Genomic DNA, 21,806 nt, shown 5'->3' on the forward strand with positions numbered 1-21,806 from the left:
TTCACCATCCATACTGATGCTGCCCATTGGCCTAGTGGTGAGAATCTTTGTTTTCTTGATGTTGAGCTTCAATCCATATTGAAGACTGCAGTTCTTGACCTTCTGCAGCAAGTGCTTCAGGTCTTCCTCCATTTCAGCAAGCAGGGTTGTGTCATCTGCATAACGCAGGTTGTTGATGATTCTTCCACCAATCCTGATGCCACATTCCTCCTCATACCCACAGCCACTAACCCAAATATTTTGTTTCTTAGCTGGTTAAAATCTGCCAGTGACTTTCAGGGATAAACAAAGGCCCTCTCCTCCCTCTCATTGAAATTTAGAGCCTTAGAACACTATTAAGGGTCACTATGAGGTAGAACTGATTCCAGGACAGTTAGTTTGATTTTGAGTTTTAAGCCACCAAAGACTTTTATTTGCAATAAGTTTACACGAACCGTTAACAAGGATTAGGACTTTCATTTATCTATTTCAGGAAACATTTAACCATTAACACAGGTCTGCAAAGTGATTTAAACAAGTTAGAGTTAGGGACAGTCAGAGGAAAGGAGATTCATCACTACGAAAATATACATTTTGCTTTACATTTAAAAAGAAGTTGTGTGATAAAATAGGAAACACAGTATAGTGCTAAGACCTTTCTTAGAATTATTAATTTATATACCACTAAATATATTAAACCTGTACTGACATTTAACTCTAATCTATTTAAGACAGAGGTATGAAAAGGAAAATGGGGTGGGGAAGAAAAAGGGTGAGGAATGAAATGATAAAATGAAATAAAGTAAGTTATCGTCTTTATAAGCATATGATGATTGTTGTCATTCTTGTTAGGTGCCTCTGAGTCAAGTATGACCCACAGTGACCCTATGAACAACAGATCTGAATTATGGTCTTTCTTGTGCCATCCTTACACTTCTTAACACTAGAATCCATTTTGACAGTCACTGTGTCAACCTACCTAGTTAAGAGCCTTCTTCTCCTTCGCTGACCATCATCTGAGACTCAGATTCCTCTCCAAAGAATTGCACTCCTAGCAACATGCTCAAAGCAAGTGATGCAAAGCCTCATCAACTTTGCCTGCTGAGAGCACTCTGGCATATTTGTTTGTTCTTTTTGCAGCCCATGTGATGTTCAGCACTCTTCTCCAACATCACAGCATTAGGCATCAATTCTTCTCTGTCATCCCTATTCATTGTCAAGTTCTTAGATGTAACCAATTGATCCAAAAGACCATGGCCTAAATTAGATGCACCTTATTCCTCAAACTGGCATCATTACTACTTAATAATTTTGGAGAGGTCCTTAACTACAGACTTTCCCAGTGCACTATATCTCCTAATTTCCTGTCTGCTGGTACCAAGGATGTTAATTGTGGATCCAAATAAGATGAAGTTGTGTACAATTTCAATCTTTTTTACAACTATCATGATGTTATCTATTGGTACAACTGTAAGAATTTTTATTTTCTTGACACTGAGATGCAAACAATTTTGAAAGCCTTCTTTAATCTTTGCAACAAGTGTTTTTAAGTCCTTAAGTTACAAAATGATAGCCAGGATATCATCCATGAAGAAAGCAAAAGATCATTACAAGGACAAAGGGAAAGAATAAACCAAAATGGATTTTAGAAGAGACTAAAAATTGCATTAAAGCATCGAGAAGCCAAAACAAAGGGAAAACAAGCAGAAGTAAAAGAGCTGAACAGAAGATGTCAAAGGACAGTTTGGGAGGACAAAGAAAGGTATTATAATTCAGAGAAGCTGAAATTGGAGAATAAAAAGGAAAGAATCACTCTGCATTTCTCAAGCTGAGAGAATTGATAAACAAATTTAAGCCTCAAGTAGCAATATTGAAAGATGCTATGGGAAATGCACCGACCCAAGAAGCATCAAAAGAAGATGGAGGGAATATACAGAATCACTATACCAAAAAGATCTGGCTGATACTGAAAAATTTCAAGAAGTACCATATGAACAGGGGCAAATGGTAATGAAGGAGGAAGTGGAAGTGTAATGAAGGCATTGTCAAAAATTAAGGCCCAGGAATCAATGGAATATCAACTGACTTGTTTCACCTGGTCAGTTGGATGCACTCACCAGTTTTTACCAGGAAATTTGGAGAACTACTGTCTGGCCAATGGATTGGAAGAGATCCATATTTGTTCTAATTCTCAAGAAAGGTGGTTCATTAGAGTGTGGAAACTATAGAAAAATATCATTAATATCACCTGCAAGTAAAACACTACTGAAGATCATTTAAAAATGACTAGAATAGTACATAGATAGAAAACTGCCAGGAGTTCAAATAAGTTTTAGAAGAGGACTTGATACCAGGGATATCATTGTTGATGTCAGATGGATCCTAGGTAAAAGTAAAGAGTACTAGAAGAATATCTATTTATGCTTTATTGACTATGTGAAGGCATTTGACTGTGTGGATCATAAGTTATGGCTAACATTGAGAAGAATGAGAATCCCAGAACACTTAAGTATGCTCATGTGAAACCAATACCTAGACCTTGAGGATGTTGTATGAACAGAGTAAGAAAACATTTGTTGCTTTTATGTGCCATCGAGTCACCTTTGACTCATAGTGACCCTACGCACAATAACTCTGAACTTTGTCCTATCCTGAGCTGGTCTCACTGATTTCAATACACCTAATCTCATTGCCCCATTTACTGTGTCAATCTATCTCATGCAGGGTCTTTCTCTCCTGCACTGCCCCTTCATCCTACAAAGCATGGTGTCCTTCTCCAAGGACCGGGTCCTCCTGGCCACATGCCCAAAGTATGTGAGACAGAGCTTCAAAATTGTTGCCTCCAAGGAGAAAGTTGGTCTCATCTTTCTACAAGACAGATTTATTTGTTCTATTTGTGGTCCATGGACCTATATGATTTAAAATTAGGAAGGGAGTGGATCAGGATTTTATCTTCTCTCCATATCTATTCAATATGAATGTTGTTGTAATTATTGTTAGGTGCCATCAAGTAAAGTATGACTCACAGTGACCCTATGAACAAAAGATCTGAACCTAACTTTGTCTTGCACCACGTTCACACTTTCTGACACACAAGAGCCCATTGCATCAATCACCCTGTCAATCCACCTGGTTGAGGGTCTACCTCTCCTTCATGGCCCTTCTGTCCCTCGTAACGTCATGAACGGCACCTCCTAGCAATAATTTCTAAAGTATGTGAGGTGAAACCTCATTATTCTTGCCTCCTAAGAGCACTCAAGCTGTACACTCCCCAAGACATATCTGTTCATTTTCTGGGTCATCCTGGGTCATCCATGGGATATTCAATGCTCTTTTCCAACACCAAAGCTCAAAGTCATAAATTCTTTTTCTGTCATGCTTATTCATTGTCTAGATTTCAGATGCATAGCTAGTAATCAGAAAGACCATGGCCTGAATCAAAACCACCTTAGTCTTCAAACTGACATCACTACTCCTCAATAATTTGGAAAGGTCTATAGCTGAAGATTTTCCCATTACAATGTGTCTCCTTATTTCCTGACTGCTCGTACCAAGGGTATAAATCGTGGATCCAAGCAAGATGAAGCTGTAGAGAGTTTCAAACTCCTCTCCATCCATCATGATACCGCCTATTGGTCCCGTGGTAAGAATCCTTTTCTTGATATTGAGACACAATGCATACTGCAGACTGCATTCCTTGATCTTCTGCAACTAGTGCTTCAAATCCTCCTCACTTTCAGCAAATAAGGTTGTGTCATCTGCATAATGCAGGTTGTTGATGAGTCTCTCTCCAATCCTGATGCCGCTTTCTTCTCTAGTCCAGTTTCTCAGATAATTTTTGTTCAGCATATAGATTGAACAGGTATGGAAATAGAATACATCCTTGATGCATTCCTTTCCCAATTCCAAACCATGAAGTGCTCCTCTGCTCCATTCTCACAACGGCCTCTTACTCCACTTCTAAGTGGTGCAGCACTGATCTGTCAGTTTGCTGCACTGCAATTACTTGGGGTTGCTGTGATACTGAAATCCTTGCCACTGGTGTATCAAATTCCAAAAGGGTTTCTCACTGTGTACAGATTTCGGTGGAGCTCCCAGAATTAAGATAGACTAAGAAGCAAGATGGACCATCTACTTCCTATATAGGAGGCTTTTGAGAACATTACACAAAGAAGATAGTTATGTGGTGTCAGAGCCCAGATTGGAAGTTAGTTAAAATGAGGAAATCCATAACAAACATTGTTTAACAATTGGTACACGGAATGTTCATAGCTTGAATATTGGAAAACTGGGTATTGTTAAAAATGAAATGGAACACATGAATTTCGACATACTAGGATTTATTTAGTTAGATGCTATGGACTAGCTATGGCCACTTTGAATCAGATAATCATATGATATACTATGCAAAGAATGGGAAACAAAAAAGGTGTTTCATTCACAGTAAAAAAAAATAATCAATTTTAAGTTCTATCCTGAAATACAATGTTGTGAGTGATAGGATGATATCCATATGTGTACAAGGAACACACCCATTAACATGACTATTATTCAAATATATGTAGGAAACAGTGAAGAAGGAAAAAGCAGTTTGAAAATACGGGCTTGGTGATATAAAAGAGGCTGGAAATAGAATGATTTGTTTTTGTATTTACAATGATTTATTTATTCTAAATACTTCATGTAAAAGACACAAAAGAAGACTTTACACTTGGATCTCACCCAGTGGGCTGAATAGGAATCAGATTGATGACATTCGTGGAAGAAATCATTGGAGAAGCTCAGTATCAGCAGTCAAAACTAGGCCAGGGCCAGATTGTGGGTCATATCATCAGTTACTCAGGGGCAAGTTTAAATTTAGGCTGAAGATAATGAAATAAATTTAACCTGAATGTTGACCAAATTATTTAAGAAGCTGGACTCTATAAAGATCAATGTGGCATCAGGATCAGAGGGAGACTCATCAATAACCTGTGCTAGGTAGATAACACAACCTTGCTTGCTGAAAGTGATAGAATGATAGTTTGGGTATAAATTAAGTAATAAAAGGAATTCTGTGTGCCTGACTTAACTATGTAACAGTAAGGAGAAATATACAAAACACACTCAAGAAACTCCTCAACATTATAACCCTTTGTTCAGTAAACTGAATTTACCATATGCTCAACACTTTATACTTAAACATTTTCAAAATTTGTCACTATATCATTCCTAAAAGCATTCTTAACTGAAGTGTTTACAAGATTTGTGTAAGTTCTACCTTTATGATAGCTACTTTTTCAGAGAGTGCCACTATACTACAGAGAATTGTTATTGTTGTTAAGTGCCATCAAGTTGAGTACAGTTCATAGCAAACTGACAAAACAACAGGTCTGAACCCTGCCTACCCTCTGCAAATACCTAACACATTCAGGTCCACCCTAGAAGTCACTGTGTAAATCTACTTGGTTGAGGGTCTTCTTATTTGTCATCTCTCCATCTTGCCAAGCATGGTCCTCCTCTCCAAGGAATGGCCTCTCAGCATGCTAAAGTATGTGAGACTGTATACCTTCGTCTCCAAGGAGCACTTTGGCTGCACCTTCTCTGAGGCATACCTTTTCTTTTGGCAGTCCATGGGATGGTCTTTACTCTTCTGTAACAACACAATTCAAAGGTATCAATTTTTCTGTCATCCTTATACACTGTCCTGCTCTTAGCAGTAAAGCAAGTGATTAAAAAAACCCTGGTCTGAATCTGGCACACATTAGATTTCAAATTAACATTGTTGCTCCTCAGTGATTTGAAGACGTCCCTGACTGTTGAGTTTCCAAGCGATATATGTTTCCTGATTTCTTAACTGCTGGTTCCACTTCTATTGACTGTGTATATCCAAGTAGGAGAAATTCTGACAGTTTCAATCTTTTCTCCACTTAACGTACTATTTCCTGTTGGTCCACAGATGAGAATTTTTGTTTTGTTGACCTAGAGATGCAATCCATATGGAAGTCTGCAGTGTTTCATTTTCTTCACCAAGTGCTTCAAGTCCTCTTCACTTTCAGCATGCAAGGTTGTGTCATCTGCATATCAAAGTCTTCTTCTAATTCTGATGCTACATTCTTCTCCATAGAGTCTAGCTTCTGGAATAGTTTGCACAATGTAAAGATTAAAGAGGTACAATCTTAATACACATCTTTCTTAATTTAAATCATGTAATATTCCTTTGTTCTGTTTGCACAATAGCATCTTTGTTTAGGGTACATGTTTTGCATGATCTCAATTTAGTGTTCTGGAATTACCATTCTTCTCAATGTAGCCATAATTTGTCATGATCCACACAGTCAAATGCTTTGCATATTCAATAAATAACAAAGAGACATTCTTCTGGTGTTCTTTGCTTTTAGCCAGGATCCATCTTACATCAGCAATAGTATCCCTGCTGTCACAATTTCTTGTAAATCCCACTTGAATTACTGGCAGTTCTCTGACTATGTACTGTTTTATCTGATTTTTAATTATCTTCAGCATTAGTTCACTGGCATATGATATTAATATCACAAATAGTAGGAAACACCAATAGTCCATTTTTGTTAATTCTACTGCCAGTAATGGAGCACTGAGGGGCCCAAACAGATCCCCAATTCATCCTTAGGCCAATATCGCCTAAATTCTCCTTGCTATAATTTTATTCCAAACAAACATTCCACGCAACTCTGAATCAAAATAAGAGTGCCCCTCTTACAGAGCCCAACTGCATCACCAGGTTTCCAAACTTAGAATAGCAGATATGGCAAATGAGGCTGGACCATCAAATATGATAACACAAAGCAAGAACCATTGTAAGCAGATACTAGTGACTAGAAAATGAAATATGAGAAGCACAAATGTAGGAAAATTGGATATTGTTAAAAAAGAAATAGAGTGCAAAATACTGACATACTAGTTAGGTATTAGCAAAATGAGATGCACTGGCATGGGTCATTTTGAGCCAGGCAATCATATGATCTATTAAGCCAGAGATAAAAAGGTGAGGAAAAATAGTGTTACTTTTGTACTTAAAAAAGTTGTTTCTAGATCCATCTTGAAATACAATGTCATGAGTGACAGGATAAAATCCATATGCATACAAAGGAAGCCCAGTGAACACCACAGATATATGCACCAACAACTAAAGCCAAAGAGGAGAAACAGAAGATTCCTACTAACTTTTGAGTCAAAATTCCATCGAACATGCAATCAAGATGCATTAATAATAATGTGTGACTGGAATAGAGAAGAAGGATCAATATTTGGAAAACTGGACTTGGTGACAGAAATGAATATGGAGATAGAATGATAGAATTCTGATTTGTTCATTGCAAATACTTTTTATTAGAAACATAAATGCAGACTATATATATATATATGGATTTCACCTGATGGTGTGCGTAGGAATCAGATTGATTACATCTGTGGAAAGAATCACTAGAGAAGCTCAATGTCAACTGTAAAAACTAGGCCAGGTGCTGATAGGTGGAACAAACCACCTATTACCTATACACAAGTTCAAGCTGAAGAAAAAGAAAATGAAATCAAATGCCCAGCAACCAAAATTTGACCTTGATTATATCCCACTTGAATTTCAAAATCATTTCAGGAACAGGTTTGAGGCCTTGAATACTAATGGGTGAAGACCCGAAGAGCTGTGGGAGAATATCAAGAATATCATCCTTGAAGAATGGAAAACGTCAATGACTGGAGAGGAGATTTAAAAAAAATATAGATAGATAGATAGATAAATATAGATATACACACACTACACATATACATATATAAATGCATCATACATATATATAAAGATATAAGTACATACATGTATATAAAGACATAAGTACATACATATATAAATATAAATATACAATATATATTTATATACATATACATATACACATACATACACACACACACATATATATATATATATATATACTGTTTCCTCAAAGACAGCCAAAGGGTTTTAAAAACTCAATACTCATTGCCATCAGGTTGGAAATTTGTCATAGCTAACAATTTGTTGGGGTTCAGAGACAGTAAACAATCTGCAAAGAGATTGTTTATATTTTCCCACTGAGCTTCTGGTGAATTTGAACCACAAGAGAGGCCTGGTCTTTGGGATAACAGCACAAATCCCTACAAATCCCGTAAGTGTTCCCTTAGCTAGTGGAATATCATAAGCAAAATCTTTTAAAAAATTATTATGAAAAACATGTATGAGAATACAAAAGGGTGAGGGTTGGGAACAGAAAGGTGAGGATGACCAGGGATACAATTGCAGGGCTGCACAATTTGGTGGACAAGGGGAGTAGGTGAAGGAAATGAGAAAGATCCAGTGGGGACCAGAAGTGACAGGGTAATGGTGAGCATAGTCCAATAGTGATGACTTTCTTTTTTTTTTTTTAACAAATAAATTGTGTTATTGACTTGTGGGTTTCTCATTTGGGAATGGGGCACAGCTTCTCTGGCTTCTTCATGCTCAATGGGGGTGTTGATGTGAAGGGGCAAGGGGGGAGGGGAGCCCACTTTAACGCCTTAGTGGTGGTCCTGAGCTGCTTCCCTTCTTGTTTTGTTATAAGATATTTTCCTGACATTTACTGCCCTCTGGACTGCAAATTGTTTGCCAAGGTGGGGCCAGTGGGGATGTCTGGCTGAACGCTGAGGCTCCATCTTCCTTTGCTTCCTTAGCTGGCAGTTATATTTCTCTTTTGTCTCTGGGACTGTGTTCAGGGTTCAGGTCTGGAGTAAAACTCAGTGTTAAGGTTACCTATAGGAAAAGGAGCAAACCTAGAGAGAACAAACTTGTAAGTTACAAACAGAAGGATTTTGGAGGTATTACTTACAGGCATACTGGGGGAGAAGGTAGAGGAAGGTGGCCTAGATAGAATTCTCCGTATACCCTAGGCAGTTTTTCCCAGCAACCTGAAGTCTCTTCCCAGGAATTGGACAGGATACCCTGAGGGCCAAATGGCTCACCCAGAGGCCCGATCAGCTCACCCTGAGGGCCGAATTGTTCACCCCGAGGGCCAAAGTGTCCACCCCAGGGACTGAAAGGCACACTCTGAGGGTCATGTGACAGACACACTCTGGGGGCTGGGTGGCACCCCTACCAAAGTCCACCACCACCACCACCACCACCCACTCCCCCCACACCCCACAACCACCCCCCACCCTCACTGAGGTCTGGACCCTGTGCCTCACTGAAGACCATGGCCAGGGAAAGCACCCCCAGTTCTGGCACCACCACCATTATCCCTCTCCCCTCCACCAAGTGATTAGACTGCAATTTGAAGTTGTGTTGCCTGCTTCAGTGTGGCCTGCTGGGCCTCCTGCTCAGCATGCCATGTCTCCTGTTGCTACAATCTTAGTTCTGAGAAATCTTCCCAAAACAAGTCTATTCTGTGGCAGTGTGGAGGCTCTACTGTACCATCCTCAGGGCCCGGTGCCTGCCATCTGTTCCAGGTGGGGATATCCCTGGAGTCTGTCCATGGGAGCCTCATGGAGCTGCGGCAGTGGCATGGGCTAGGCAGTGGGGGGCTGGGAGCCACGAGACTCACCTATTCTTTGGGAATCTTTGATCTCTTGATGTTGAGCCTCAATCCATGTTGAAGACCATTAATCAACAGTTTAATTGCTCAATTATTAATAAACAGGATTGTAGAGGGCCATGGTAGCTAGTTTCTACACAGGTGGCTGTTCCTGCAGCTTCTTACATTGTTTCCAATGCCACCGCCATCTTGGTTCCATTGGCAAAATCTTTTAAAGTCATTTATTCGCAACATTTTATTATGAAACTTGTATATATATATATATATATATATACACACACAAGTTTCATAATATATATATATAAAACAAACCGAAAAAAATAGTGAATACTCCTCTGTCCTTTACCTATATTTTAGAGTTAAGATACAATAAACATGCCTTATGGTCTAGAAGATAGAATGTTGTTCTGCCAACCCAAAGGCACACAGCTACAGCAGAGAAGAAATGTGAGCAAGTGCCCTTCTGTGCATTTTACAGCCTCTGAAAACCACTGAAGATAAGCTACGAGTTGGTGCTGCTGCAATGTTTGTTTGTTGTTTTGTGGTGTTTTTGTTTGGGTTTTTTTTTTCTGTGTCAGGAACTGACCATCAGACAATGAGTTTATCTGTGCTCTAAAATAATTGAATATTGCGAACACCCTCCACTGAGTGATTTCATGGGTAGTGGCCAACAGAGAACTTTGTTAAAGTGTTTTGGGCACTTCTGCTTCATGGAAGAACCACATAATGTGCATCCCTTGCTTCCACATATGTATGTTTTCTACAATTCCATCTTTCCTTGAATGATCAGATCAACCACTCTGATGTTCCAGACGTGTGCATTCTTCATGAACACTTCTCAGACATTGTCCCACCCCTGTTTCACAGAGATGTCTATCTGGAATAAGTGCACCTCATAGGTCATCTAGTGAAACTAGGCCTGGTAGAGCTTGCATGCTCCCTTTGGCTTTCTGCATGTCTTGACTGAAGATGGCCTTCATCGTGGTGCAGGTCACTGCAGAGTCTTTGCATCTTGTTAAGGCAAATACTACAGCCTTCTATATGGAATGCATTTCAATGTCAAGAAAAGAGAAAAAATTCACCACTGAATCAATAGGCAACATCACGACAGAAGGAGTAAAAAATTAAAACTGTCAACGACTTCATCTTACTTTGATCTACAGTCAATACACTTGGAACAGGAAATAGGAGGCATATTACACTTGGAAACTCAGCAGTAAGAGACCTCTCTAAATTATTGAGGAGCCATGGTGTTGGTTTGAAATTTAAGGTACACCTGATTTAAGCCCTAGCCTTTTCGATCACTTGCTGTACTGCTGAGAGCTAGACAGTGCACAAGGATTAAAAAATAATTGATGCCTTTGAGCCGTGGTGTTGGAGTAGAGTATTAAATATACAGTGGACTGCCAAAAGAACTAAGAGAAATGTCTTGGAGAAGGTACAGTCTGAGTGCTCCTTGGATGTAATGAAGGTGATGCTTTTCTCACATATTTTGGGTATGTTTCTCTTCCTTGGAAAGAAACATTGTTCTTGGAAATGTGGAGATGTGACAAAGGACAAGAAGACACCCAATAAGATGGGGAGAGACACAGTGACTGCAGCAATGGGCTAACGTGTATCAGAAATTGTGAAGATGGCACAGGATAGAACAGGATGCAGAGCTGATATTCACAGAGGTGCAATGAGTCATACTTAAGAACACATAACAAAAAGAGGTATATTTCAGAAATCTGTGTACCTCACTTAAATACTTCAACCTGCATGTCATTAACTAGTTCAATATTCCAGCTTTGTTTTTATTTAGGTAAAGTTTTTATTTCATTTAAAATACACTGAAACTTATGACTCTTGGATGTACCATTTAATGAGTTTTGACAAAGGCTACTCTGTTTACTAAATCTTTATCAGTAAATGTATGTGCTGTTGAGTCAACTGTGACACATAGTGACCCTATGTACAACATTTCTGAACTCTACTCAATCTTGAGCCAATTTCCTAATAAGAAGGCTCTGCCTACAATGCTGAGTACTAGTCTACCCTAAGAGTGCTCTATTGTGCATAGGGTTTCTGAGGCCCGCTATTTTGGAAGTGGATGGCTAATGCTTCTCTTTTCTGTCTTAATTTGGATACTCAACTCTAGAGCAATATTTGACAGACAAGCAATTTTGCCCAAAAGAGAAGGTAATAAACACTCATTATTGTTGTTCTTCTTAGGTGCTATTGATTTGAGTATGAGTTATAGTAATATATGAACAACAGATCTGAAGCCTATGCCATCTCCATTATCTCTGACACACTTGAGCATATTTCTGCAGCTCATTTCTCATAGTCTCAATCCATCTTGCCGAGGATCTTCTTCCATTTAGTTGACCCTCTTCCTTTCTAAGCATGATGTCTCTTTCCAAGAAATAGCCTCTCCTAACAACATGTCCAAAGTATGTGAAATGAAACTGCCATCCTTGCCTCGAAGAAGCATTCTTGCTACACTTTTCCATGGCAAATCTATTTGTTCTTTTGGAAGTTCATTGAATATTCACTGCCCACATCCACTACCACAACAAATACACACTGATAGTTCCTTAAATGTTCTGTTTAAAAGTATGTTTGTTTGTGAACATTTTATATATTATCATGCAAGAAGGGTTGATGTTTATAATTATATTCACTGTTCTGGTGCTTCATTCAAATGCATTTCAGGGACACAAACAAAATCATCCATCTTTAAGAATGTCATGGAATAATTCTCCCCAAAATTATGTTTATTGCCAGATAAAAATAAAATTAAATTAAATGTTGAAATTAAATGTTGTTGTTGCTGTTATGTGCTGTCAAGTTGACCACAACTCAGAGTGATCCTATGCACAAAAGCTATGAACCCTACTCTATATGCCAATCCACTGTCTCTGACACACCTAGCCTCATTACCCTAATTATCTCATCCAGGGTCTTCCTCTCCTGTGCTGCCTCCTGATCCTTACAAATATGATGTCTTTCTCCTAGGACTGGTCCCTCTTGGCAGCATGCCAAATGTATGTAAAATGGAGCCTCAAAGTTATTGCCTCCATGGAACAGCTTGGCTTCACCTTCTCCAGGACAAATCTGTTAGTTTTCCTGGCAGTCCATGGTTTGTTCAGTACTCCTTGCTAGCACCACAATGCAAAGCATCAATTCTTATTCTATTCTCTTTGGTCATTGTCTAGCACTTTGCTACATAACAGGAAATTGCAAAGTCTATGGACGAGATCAGGCACATCTTTTCTCAAAACTAACATTGTTGCTTTTTTGAACTCCTGAAGGGTCCCAGAAAGCAGATTTTCCTAATGCAATTTGCCTTTTCATTTTCTGACTGCTGGTGCCAAGAGTGTTGATTGTAGAACCAAGCAAACTGAAGCTGTTAACAATCTCAATTTCTTCTCCATCTATCATGATGTTGCCAATTGACCAGTGATGATAAACTTTGTTCTCTTGATAGTGAGCTTCAATTCATATTTCAGGCTCCAGTCCTTGACCCTCTTGTAGCAAGTGCTTCAGGTACTCCTCAGTTTCAGTTGTGTCATCTGCATAACACAAGTAGTTGATGAGTCTTCCTCTAGTCTTTATGCCACATTTATCATAAAGTTCAGCTTCCTGAGTGATCTATACTGTATACAGATTGAAAAGGTATGGAGACAAGACACATCCCTGATGCACTCTTTTTTCTGATTATGAACCATGCAGTGATTCTTTGTTCTGTCCTGGGAACTGCGTCCTGTTCCAACTATAGGTTTCACATGAGCGCAGTCATATGTTCTGGGACTCCAATCCCTCTGAGTGTTGAGCACAGTTAGTAGTGGTCCACACAGTCAAGTGCCTTTGAATAGTCAGTGAAACACATATAGTCAGTTTTCTGGTACTTTCTGCTTTTAGTCAAGACCCCTCTGATATTTACTATGATGTACCCACTGCCATTGCCTCTTCTAAACCCTGCTTGTATTTCTGGTGGTTCTCTGTCAATGTACATTGTCATTGTTGGATGATCTTCAGCAGGATTTTGATTGTGTGTGGTATTAGGAATATTATTCAATAATTTTATACTTTGTTGGATACCTTTTATTAGAATGGGAATAAATAATAATCTCTTCCAGTCAATTGGCAAGGTGGTTTTCCTCCAAATTTCTTGACATAACTTGGTGAACATGTCCAACGCTGTGTCTGTTTGTTGAAATATATCAGTTGGTATTCCATCAATTCGTGGGAACTTATTTTTTATCAGTTCCTTCAGAACAGCTTGAATTCCTTCCTTCATCACCATTGCCTGTTAGCCATATGTTGTTTCATGAAATTTTTCTGTACAAGCCAGTTCTTTTTGGTACATTGACTCCGTGTACTTCTTCCATCTTATTTTGATGTTTCCTGTGTCATTCAATAGCCTGCCCACAGCATCCTTAAATATTGCAGCTGAAGGCTTGAATTTGTTCTTCAGTTCTTTCAGCTTAAAAAATACCAAGTGAGGCATTCTGTCTATTTTTTTTTCTGACTCCAGCTCTTTGTACATTTCATTGTAATATTTTCCTTTATCCTCCTGTATGGTCCTTTGAAGTCTTCTGTTCAATTCTTTAAAGTCTTTATTTATTTTTTCACTTTGCTTTGGCTTCTTAGCACTTTAGTACAATATTCAGAGTCTCTTCTAACTTCCATCTCAGTCTTTTCTTCTTCCTTTGTTATTGTAATGATCTTTTGCATTCTTCATTGACAATTATCTTGATATCCTTCCATTGCTCATCTGGCCTTCTTGCATTTGGTGTCAAATGCCTCAAATCTGTTCCTAGAATGGTTTTTAATTTAGGAAGGAAAGGTTCAAGATCAATTTTTACTTCTGTGGATTTGATTTAATTTTCTTTAGCTTCAGTTTGACCTTGCATAAGAATAGTTGTTTGTTCCACAATCAGTACCTGGCCTAGTTTTCACAGCTTAATTGAGCTTCTCCAATGATTCTTTCCACAGGTATAGTAATTCTGATTCTCATGCAGACTATTGGATGGGGTCCATGTGTACAGCCACCATTTCTATTTTTTACAAAATATATTTGAAGTGAATAAATGATTGACTGTAAAAAATTCTATCATTTTATCTCCAACCTGGTTTCTGTAATCAAGCTTATGTTTTCTGACAAATGATCCTTTTTTTTTCTGTTCCCAACTTTTCCATTCCAGTCTCTTATTATTATTATTAGTGAATAATAGTTGCATGGTTGATCAATTTATGACTGCCTGCAAAATTTGCTAGAAATCATCTATTTCCTCTTTTTTTGGCTCTTACCGTTAGTCCATGTATTTGAATGATGGAGGTATTAACAGGTGTGTTCCTTATATATGCATGTGGATGCTATCCTGTTGCTCACAACATTGTGTTCCAAGATGAATTTAGAAATGTTTTCTTTTAATTACCTGGGATTTTTTTATTTCCCCTCCAACAACCCTATTTTCCTCACCTTTTCATTTCATCTCACCAATGCCTAGTATGTCAATATTTACGTATTCCATTTATCTCTTAACAATGTTCAATTTTCCTACTCTCATGCTTCCCAAAATTCCACATTCCAATCATGAGTGTCTGTCTGCTTGAAACTCTTCCTCCTCTTTTGTGCTTGCCAACTTGAGGACTAGTTGTTGTTGTTTTGTGCCATCAAGTCACCTGTGACCCACAGAAACCCTGTGTACAGCAGCTCTGAAGCCAGTCTCACTAATTCCAACACATCAAACATCCATTGCCCCAGTTACTGCATCAATACATCTCATCTGGGGTGTTCCTCTCTTGTGCTGTTTCTTTACCAATCCGAGCATGATGTCCTTCTCCAAGGACTGGTCTTTCTTGGCCAAGTGCCAAACCTAAAATACTAGTCTCCAAGGAAAAACTTGATTTCACCCTCTCCAAGACAGACCTATTTGTTTTCTTGGCAGTCAATGATATGTTCAAGACTCTTCTCCAGCACCACAACTCAAGGACATCAATTATTCTTCTGTCATCCTTAGTCATAGTCCAGCTCTCTTATGCATAGCAAGTAATTGCAAAGACCACAGCCTGGATCAGGTGCATCTTAGTCTCTAGATTGACATGATTTCTTTTAAGTACTCTGAAAAGGTCTCTGACAGCAGATGTATCTAATGAAATTCATCATTTGTTTTCCTGAGGACGAGTAGTAGATAAAAAAATTGAACTTCTTAAAAAAAATTCAAATTCAAACTTAATGCTGTAAAGTCAAAACTCATAACTAACCTCTTAGCAGGTTGTTATAGGGTGAAAAATCACACAAAAGGAGATTGCCCATCTTTATCCTGAGAAACCACTGGTATATTTGAACAGCCAGAAATCCATGGCTTTGAATTAGCAGCCCAAATTCCTATGGCTATTGAGGGTCCTCTCTCTCCCTCAAGCTGTATTTTGAAGGTAGTGTACATGCCAAAAGTATAGGGGTTTTAAAGTTCCTTCTAAGTTCTGTGGATACTGTTGTCATACAAATACATTTCAGGCACAGAAACAAAATCAGCTATATCTTAATGTATAGTGTGGATTATAGTCCCCCCCAAAAAAGGATTTATTACCACAAAAAATACTATTTTATAATTGTTGTTGTTTTTAAATGCTGTCGAGTTGTAGACAACTCATTGTCAGTGACACTATGAACAAACACTTGTATAACTTTCATCATTTCTCCATCTTCACAGAGTTTCCAGAGGCAAGCTATTTTGGAAGTGGATTCCAATCCTGCTTTCAAGCTTGTTTTAATAAAGGAGCTCCACCAAACACTGTCCACCATGGATAACCATTATCACATTTGATATGATGAAAGTTATACAAGTGTTCACATCTTTCATTAATAGGGTCACTATGAGTCATCTACTACTAGACAACACTTAACAATAACAAAAACATAATGAGAGCTCTGTTGGCCTAGTGGCTAGAAAGTTATGCTACCAAACCAAAAGTGGGTGATTTTGATCTGTGGCCTTCAGGACTGGTTTTAATTGGTTTTGGTCAGACATTCTTCTAAGTAGTATAGCATTGGTCTGTCCATTTGCTGTACAGAGGTAACTTGTGGTTGCTGTGATGTTAAACAGTGTGACAGTGATGTGTCAAATGTGATAATGGTTACCCATGGTGGACAGTGTTTGGTGGAACTCCCTGATTAAAATAAGCTTGAAAGCATGAGTGGCATCCACTTCCGAAACAGCTTGCCTCTGGAAACGATGAAAGTTTTGGACGTGTTCAGGCCTTTTGATCACTGGGTAGCTATGAGTTGTCTACCACTCAATGACCCTTAACAACAACAACAACAACAGCAACATTTTATAGTAGATTTAAAAATGGAAACTTGCACCTCATAGTTCGTTCTAAATCTTTACATCCAATCTTTCTGCACTCTATGCATTTGAAATAAACTGCTGTTGTTATGGGCCATTGTTTCTGACTTGTAGTGACCCTGTGTACAACAGCTGTGAATCCTGGTCTATCTTGAGTCCATTTTATTGTCTCCTAAACATCTACCACCTTTACTCCAATCACTGGGTCAATCCATCTTATCTAGGACCTTTGTCTCTTACACTGTCTCTCTACCCTTCCAAGCATGATACCCTTCTTCAAGGACTGGTTCCTCTTAGCAACGTGTCCAAAATATGTGAGAAAAAGCGTCAAAACCTTTACCTCCATGGAGCAATCTTGTTTCAACCTCTCTAGGACAGGCTTATTTGTTCTCCTAGCAGTCTATGGTATACTCAATACTCTCTGAAGCACCACATCTCAAAAGTATAGATTCTTCTTCTGTCGTGCTTTCTCATTGCCAATCTCTGTGATACATAGCAAGTAATTGCAATGACCATGGCCTGGATTAGTGACACCTTAGTCTCTAGATTGGCATAATTACTCCCCATGATTTTTTTAGTGGCTAATTTTTTAGTTGTTGTTGTTAGCTGTACTCAAATCTAGTACAACCCATAGCAGCCCTATGAATAACAGATCCAAACTCTGTCCTATCCTATGCCATCTTCAGACTTCCTGACACACTAGAAACCCACTGTGGCAGTCACCGTGTCTGTGAATCCACCTCATCCAAGGTCATCTTCTCTTTACCCAACTCTCCACTTTTCTGACCATTATGTCACTCTTAAAGAAATAGCCCCTCCTGGCAATCTGCCCAAAGTAGGTGAGGCAAAGCTTTATAATTTTTGCCTCCAAAGACCACTCTGACTGCATCCTTTTCAAGTCATATTTGCTTGCTCTTTTGGAAGTTTTGGGATGTCCAGTACTCTTCTCCAATACAACTGCTCAAAGGCATCAATTCTTCTTCTGTCATCTCTATTCATTGTCCAGTTCTCAGAGTTGTAGCAAGTGATCTTAATGATCATGGTCTGAATCAGATGCACCTTAGTTCTCAAACTGATGTCATTACTCCTCAATATTTTGGAGAGGTCCCTAACTGTAGGCTTTCACAGCACAATATGTCTCCTGAATACCTGACTGCTGGTACCAAGGGTGTTAATTGGAGATCCAAGTAAGACAAAGTTATTGAGCATTTCATTCTTTCATCTCTCTATCATAATGTTGCCTATCCATTCAGTGGTAAGAATCTTTGTCTTTTTTACATTGAGATGCAATCCACACCAAACACTGTATTCTTTGTTCCTCTGCAACAAGTGCTTCAAGTTCTCCTCATTTTTAACAATAAGGTTGTGTCATCTACATATTACAGGTCTCCCTCCAATCCTGATTCCACGTTCCTCTTAAGAGAGTCCAGCTTCTCGAATAATTTGCTCAGCATACAGATTGAATAGACAAGTAGAGAAGGAATATAACCCTGGTGCACTCCCTTCTTAATTTTAAACCATGCAGTGTTTCCTTGCTCTGTTCACACAATAGCCAACTTCGAGGTCTAAGTATAGGTTTCACATGAATACAATTAAATGCTCTGAAATTCCCGTGCTGACCCCCACATCTTGGGAGATTTAATGTCAGCTGAATTCAGACTCTGGCTCCTCAAGGCACAGCAGGTTTGAGGGCTCAGGGCAATTTTGGCATTCTTTTGGCCCCATCTAGGGGTCAGCATGGTGGACTTGCCAGATGAACTGGCAGTCTGGCTGAAGGACTTTGCCAGCATTTGAGCATGCCGGGGTGGTAAGACACTGAATGGCTCTTGGGACTGCGGCCCTCAGGCCAGTCTTTCATTGATTTTGTTCAGACATTCCTCTAGGTCATATAGCCCTGCTGTACAAGGTGCCATACAGTGGTAGCTTGTGGTTGCTGTGAGGCTGAAAACTGTGACACTGATGTGTCAAATGCATTAATGGCTGGTTACCCAATGTGGACAGAGAGTGGGGGGGAGCACCCAATTAAAACAAGCTTGGAAGGGGGAGTGGCTTCCAATTAAGTAATAGCTTGCCTTTGGAAACCCCATGAACCTGGAGAGACAATGAGAGACACCCAAGCATTGAGGACTCTCCTTCATAGGATCACTATGAGTTGCCTGTGACTCGAGGGAACTTGACAACAACAACAAGTAGAATTAGTGATAAATCTTGTCTGATTGTTTGGTAGAATTCAGCTGTGAGAACTCAGAAATGGACCCATGTGTTTATGGCTAACTGATATTCCATAAGTAAATAAAATCTATCAAATGGGGAAATGACAGACTTTTCAACAAATGGTGCTGGCAAAAATGAACTACTAATTTCAGAAAGATGAAACAGGAGTCACATTTCACACCATATACAAAAATCAACTCAAGGTGGATCAGAGACCTCGGAATAAAGTCCAAAACTATAGAGTTCATAAGAGACAAACTAGGATCCAGTTTAAAAGGCCTAGTCTATGATATAAAAGGACTGCCAAATACAGCCAAAAATGCACAATCCAAAGAGGATAAAATTGATGAATGGGACCCTCTAAAGACTAAATCTCTGTGCTCATCAAAACCTTTTCAACAGAGTGAAGCATTAACCTACTGACTGGGAACAAACACTTGGCAATACCATCTCAGACAAGGGTCTCATAATGGAAGTTTACAGAATACTCGCAGGCCTCTAAAATAAAAAGCTTGATAAACTAGTTACAAAATGGCAAAAGACATGGAAAGACTTTTCACTGAGGAGAACTTTCAGATGGACATCAGACACATGAAGAAATGTTCAAAATCACTGGCAATAAGAAAGGTGCAAATCAAAACCACAATGAGATACCACTTTACGCTGGTAGCAACGGCAATAACTAGCAGGGCAGCAAAGCAATAAATGTTGGGGAGGATGTGGTGACACAGGAGATCTTACAAATTGTTGGTCGGATACCGCTCTAAAAGACAGTTTGATGGTTCCTCAAAAAGCTGAACATGGAAATTCCATATGACCTAGCTAGTCCACTGCTTGGAATATACCCTGAAAAAACTCAGGCACAGAGACTTGTACACTAATGTTCATATCAGTGTTGTTCACCATAGCAAGAACATGGAAACAACCAAAATGCCCAACCACAATGGCACAGATTGAGAAATTATTTTATATTCACACAATGGAATACTATGCAGCACACAGGAGCAATGCTTTTGAAAATTGCTACTAACAAAGGAGGGACTGGAGAGCATTATGTTAAGTAAACTAAGTCAGCCTCTTAAGACCAATACTGTATAAGACCATTATTGTAGAACAAGTACAAGTATCCAAGAAGGAAGGGTGGCTTAATCATAGGGTCGCACATTTGATGGGTAGAGGGAAGGATGGTTAAAGGAAAATGGAAAGATCTAATAAAAAAATGTATACAAACTTTGTAAGTAAAGCAGTGTATAATTTAAAAAAAAAAAAGACATTCTTACCCCTGGGCCAGTTGGCAGAATCATGTTAGATGGTGAGGAGACTGAGATTGTTAACAGCTAGTTTGCTTGGCTCCACAATCAATATTCTTGGTCTCAGCAGCCAGAAATTAAAAAAAAAAAGTGATTTGCATTGGGCAAGTCTTCTGTCAGGACCTTTCCAGAGTACTGAAGAACAACAATGTCAGTCTGGAGACTAAGATGCACCTGTTCCAGCCATAGTCTTCACAATTATTTGTTCTGCATCAGAAAGCTGGACAATGCCTAGGGATGATAGAAGGTGAATTTATGCCTTTGAACTGTGGTGTGGAAGAAAAGTAAAAAATGTACCATGGACTGCTAAGAGTACAAGCATGTCCATTCTGGAGAGGGTGAAACCAGGCTGCTCCTTGGAGGCAAGGATTCTGAGGCTCTGTCTGACATACTTTGGGCATATTTCAAGGAGGAACCAGTCCTTGGAGATGGGTACCATGCTTGGGTGGTTGGAGGGACATTTCAAGAAAGGAAGATCCTGGATGAGATGGATTTATCCAGTGACTGAGGTAATGGGGGTAGGTTTGTCAGAGACAATAAGGTTGCCTCACTGTAGAGCAAGTTTCAGATCTGTTGTACATAGAATCGTTATGTCGTTAAGTCCCAAGCAATTTGATGACACATAACTAAAACAATAAATAAAATGTTCTTTGTTTCAATTTTATATTATAAATAAAAATTACATTTAAAGATAGGACTCAATTTCTGTTATAAATTTTTCTGGAGAGTTTTATTCTCTCATGTTAGATTAGACAGTAAGTATACAACCCTGATACCTACCTTACTTTACTTTATACCATGCAGTGTTACTTGCTCTGTTCGGACAACTGTTTCTAGGTCTCTACACATATTTCACATGAGCACAATTACCGTTCTAGCATTCCCATTCTTCTCAATGTTAACGATGATCAAATGCCTTTGCATACTCAATAAAACACGAATAAGTATCAGTCTAGTATTGTACACTTTCAATGAAGCTTCATCTGGCATCAGCATTGATAACTCTGTGCCATAGCTTTTTCTGACTATAGTTTAATTTCTGGCAGTTCCTTTGTTTTGTTCCAGCTGCTTTTGTGCAATCTTCAGCAAGATTTTAATGATGCTGAATGGGAATTCCAGAACATTTAATCGTGCTAATGCGAAACCTATACTTGGACCAAGAGGCAGTAGTCAGAACAGAGCAGGGCAATACTGCATGGTTCAAAATTGGGAAGGGTGTACATCAGGGATGTGTCCTGTCTCCATACCTTTTCAACATGTATGCAGAGTAGATTATCTGAGAGGCTGGGCTCTATGAGGAGAAGCATGGTGTTAGGATTGGTGGACGATCTATCAACAATCTGCGTTATGCAGACGACACAACCCTGCTCGCTGAAACTGAGGAGGACCTCATGCACTTACTGCAG

This window comes from Elephantulus edwardii, unplaced genomic scaffold, assembly GCF_000299155.1.
Source record: "Elephantulus edwardii isolate Elephantulus edwardi_28Jun2011 unplaced genomic scaffold, EleEdw1.0 scaffold00108, whole genome shotgun sequence".
In the NCBI taxonomy this organism is placed as follows: domain Eukaryota; kingdom Metazoa; phylum Chordata; class Mammalia; order Macroscelidea; family Macroscelididae; genus Elephantulus; species Elephantulus edwardii.